This window comes from Cotesia glomerata, linkage group LG1 (genome assembly GCF_020080835.1).
Source record: "Cotesia glomerata isolate CgM1 linkage group LG1, MPM_Cglom_v2.3, whole genome shotgun sequence".
Lineage (NCBI taxonomy): Eukaryota > Metazoa > Arthropoda > Insecta > Hymenoptera > Braconidae > Cotesia > Cotesia glomerata.
The window spans coordinates 22,457,502-22,462,082 of NC_058158.1; the positions used below are offsets into that span (position 1 = coordinate 22,457,502).

The 4,581-nt window shown below is 27.9% G+C and overlaps 1 long non-coding RNA gene across 1 annotated transcript; it reads right to left on the bottom strand.

Annotated features, from left to right (window-relative positions):
• Nucleotides 1–294: 294 nt before the first annotated feature.
• LOC123265930 lies at nt 295–1,696 on the bottom strand. The gene is made up of 4 exons (XR_006509701.1): nt 1,318–1,696; nt 965–1,031; nt 729–870; nt 295–379 (listed from the first exon to the last, which is right to left on the bottom strand). It is a non-coding gene; the product is annotated as an uncharacterized LOC123265930 (long non-coding RNA).
• Nucleotides 1,697–4,581: the final 2,885 nt, after the last annotated feature.

Below are 4,581 nucleotides of genomic sequence, written 5' to 3' on the forward strand. Positions count from 1 at the left end.
TTTCAAAGATCTATTACTAAGCTCAATTATATAAAAATAGATATAATATGGAAAGCTCTGACCTAATAAACCGCAAAAGTTTAAAAATACCGAGCAATTTCATTAATTTTCTTAATTTCACATTAATAAATTATCTTAAGTTAAATTAACAATAGTAACGTATTGGGCATACCAATAAATAGCCCCTATCATCTTTGAAAGCGAAAAATTCAGACAAATAGTTATAAATATCAAAATCATTGTTTTGTAAAAGATTTCTTCTTTCCTCGAAAGTAGCTTTCCAAAGTACTAAAAAATTCATCTAAAGGTACATCAAGGTCTTTCAAAGATTCTAAAGTTATAGTCGAACCATCATTTTCACTTTCCTCAGTTTCGATATCTATAGTAAAAAAAAATTTTTATTAATTTTTAAAATAACAATAAAAATATTTATAATTAAAATATGGATCGGATATTTTGTACACAGAAAGAAAAGATTTATTTCAACCGAGAAAATTTAAAAATTCACTGGAAGACCTAAGGTTACTTGAAGCCAAAATACTAGTTCATAACACAAAAAATCTTTTTCCTGAATATCAAAAATTATGATTTCACCATAATTTGTTTGATTGATTAGAACATTTCCTTAATCAAGAAAGGTTATATACATCAAATAATTTTTTCTGTGTAAAATTTTCTTAATAATTACAATACAATCTTAAACTTTTTTTACGAAATTTTCTTATTACCTTCATTTCTCTTACGCTTATTTTTGTTAATGGAAATCAAACCAAGCTTAATCATTTCCCGTCTCGTATTTGACCATCGTCGATATAATTTGCCATGGCCAGCTACAAACTGTCCATTCTCAGTGATAAAAATGTACGTCAACTATTGATACAATTAATTCAAAGTTTTATTGAACAATCTTATTAGACTTCAAACAAATATATTTGTTCTTAAAAAATATAAGACTCTAACGAACCTTGTTTTCTTTGGGAAAAAGCTCTACAATGGCGTTAGCTATTTCTATAAAACGTTTTCCTGATATGCTGCAAAAATTACAAAATTTACGAGAATTCGAATCGAATTAAAAGGCAAACTTTACTCAAAAAAAACCTAAAAGATAGTTAAAACTTAAGGCCCTATATGCAACTTCTTGCTATATTCAAATTCAAATGGTCTAAAAATATTCATAGCAATGAATTTTTGAAATCTCTAAACTTTTAAGATCTTTGGAAAGCGTTTTTTGATTTTTTTGAGTGCTTTACATTTTATCTCTTAAGTAAAGAAAAAATGAATGTTAATTGACACAAAAATATAATTTGATTTACTAACCATTTGTCAAGGCTAGTTTTAATTTCATCATCAATAATTATGTCGACGAGTTTATTCCGATCGTGTTCAGTGAGGCCTTCATAATTTTTTTTACGTTTTGGATTTTTTTTATATGAAGCAAGAACTCTTTTACCAAAGCTGGATTTTTTTAAAAGTTCTTCTAACGTCTATTGATAACATACAGTGAAAAATTAATAATCAATAAAATAAATAAATCACGCATATTATGACTATCTAAAGTAAAGCAAAAAATTTCTCAAATGAAAAATTTTGCTTTTATTAGGTAAATTTAAAGGTATCAAATTTACGGACTCAACGCTAAGTCTTAAATTAACTGTTAAAAGTATAAGTAAAATTATGGGGTAATACCATCGATTCACTAAAGAAAATAGGTCTGATTTTCTTGCGGATTTTGGGGGATAGGACTCTCATCACTCCGATCAGAATCCAAATCAGCAGGCCGTGGATCGTCTAATGCGCATAGCAGATGACTTAAGTAATATCAATACTCTTTTTTAAAATTAGAACGAGTATAAACAAATTACCATTGAATGGAGTATTTATTTCATCCACGAAGGAAGTGGAAATTATTTCTGTTGGAGCAAGCGAAAGACTAGACGCACTAAATTCACGCTGGTGACTTTGTTTCTGTGATAATAAATTCGATTAAGTATTGAAATTTATTGTAATCCTAAAATTAATTAAGGAAAACGCATGAAATTTTCAATCTAAAATTTCTGTATAAAAAAATTTTTGGCAGTGTAAAATAATAACATATAACCTCGAAATGAATAGTAATAATTAATTATTAAAGCTTAACCTCAACTGAAGATTCTTGCAAATTGGTATTGCTAATAAGATTTTTAAATTATTTCGAATTTGATTTGCTCGCCTAGTGGTAAATTTAATTGTTTTAAAATATAGTCATCAACGGAGGGCAGAAGGTCAACTGTAATCTCTTGATCTATGAATATTGTTAAAATTAATTGTTTTCAATTAAATATTTGCAAAAAAGTTATTGATTTTATATTCGATACAGAAAAAAATATTATCTAAGTCCAAAAAAATGATCGACAACCGTGAAAATTTTGTTGATAGAATACAAGTTTTTAAATTTCACAAAATATTTAAATTTATCAATTAATTAAACATTTTTTTCTGTGAATAAATTTTGTAATTATTTTTTATTACAAATGGTGCAAACTTTTCATATTGATACTAACCAATGAACTTATTAATTGATCCGTCACTTATGCCCCAATTTCTTAACAAATTAAACATTTCTTCATTGTCCATTTAAATTGTAATTTTAATTAAACTTGAATAACTATACATACAGTAAATTATAATTTGATCACTTCCTTTTTACTTCTTAAATAAATAAAATAACTTGGTAACCAAGAATATTGAATGTTAATAAAACCTGATTTAATATTCTGCTCAACACATTTCATTTGTTTCAACGGCAACTTCATTTTACTTGCCACAACAAATATCATTTCGTTGCGTTGACCAAGATGGATTTGTTATCTCAACAAATAACTGCGTAATCCTGACTTTTGTTACTATAGCAAATTTTTTTTTTCAGTGTGCGGTAAAAAGCATTATATCTTTAATTATATCAGTATAAACGCGGTAAAATTGCAGTATATCTTTGGTATTTTTACCGTAGAAATACGATTTTATTATTGTAAAATTATAGTAATATTATATAGTTAATAGATAGATTTTTTACGGTAAAAGTTCTAGAGTTTTACGGTAATTTTATCGTATTATTTCTGAACTTTGCAGCAAAAGTACGGTAGAAATGCTATATAACTATAGTAAAAAAACTGGCCAAAATAACCACAGAAATACCGTATTATTTCAGAATTATAACGGTTAATTTATGGTAAGAGCGGATTTTGCAATAACCCCCGCCTATAAGGATTGCGGGGATGGTTGTAAGAATGTTAAATTTCCATTTTCAAACTGTAACCTCTACTCGAAATTTGTTAGGAGTCTTTTATTTATAATGTAGAAATCATCTTGAATAGGATCTTATGAAATTCCTTCCCCACATAGCAGTGCGGGGGTGTTAATTATTAAAAAATTAATATTCTTCAAATGCAGTTCCTACAAATATAAAACTTGAAAGAATCTCAATAGAAACAGGAAATTACAGAGATGGCCTCCAAGGTCAACCGTTTTGAATATTCTTCTTTCTTAATAATTGGATATCAGCTAAAAACGAATTTCGCGATAATTGACTTCATATGTAGGTTATGTCAGAGTGGTGAGTAGTATGTAAAAAAATGTTTTCGCTTACAAGCTAGAACTTTTTGAGACATGAAACTTAGGTCATATCTATTAAGCTTCAATAAATTCAGTAAAAATTTCTTTACAACAATCGTCTCTTTAGCGGCAGAGAAAAAGCCGTAATGTTTTCAAAATTTAATATTACATGTAGTAAACGGACTAAGAATTTTACATTCATTTTACTGTCGCAGATCACATAACCGATGAATTCTTTTATTGCGGGGATGCGCGGGAATGTAACAGATTAAAATGAGTGCATTTTCCAAGCACTTGAGATGTGGGAAAGAAATTTGGCTACTTATTTCAATAGAATTCATAAAAAACATGTACACTAATTTTCTATAAAAAATTAACGCCACGGAGAAAATTTTAGTTAACGGAAAATTCGTCGCATTTTAAGCTAGGCAGATTTCAATTTCACTTATGAGACCTGCAATCACTTCAATTGAAACTCAATGCTTATTTCAAATTTTTTTCTTCGTGACAATTTTATTATTCATTTTTGTAAGAAAGCCATGGAAATGTTATAATGATTGAACATTGAAAGTTACAATTAATATTAGCTAAAAAAATCACATGGATAAAAGGTACAGGCTAATTCGAGGGAATTTGGAATCTGTACAAGTCAAAACAATATCGATGCTTAACTCAAAAGCTGTTGATCGGGGGGGATTTACGCAAAGGAACTTTTTGTAGCAAATTTTATGTTCTACAAAAGCTATACACGCGTTTTTCCTAAAAAAATTTTTTTCACGTCGAAAAATCAAGTTGAAACCGAAAAAAAAATTTTTTCTATGTTATTTATATAGGAAATTGAATTTTTAAATGAGCTAAGTCGCTATTGCACTTAAAGCCTTTTACCCAGCGGCATAATTTTTTATTTTTTATAAAGTATCAGATTTTCAGGTAGCAAAGAGAAAAAAAAATATCGCCTAAAAATGAAGCACCCTAGTAATTATACATGTA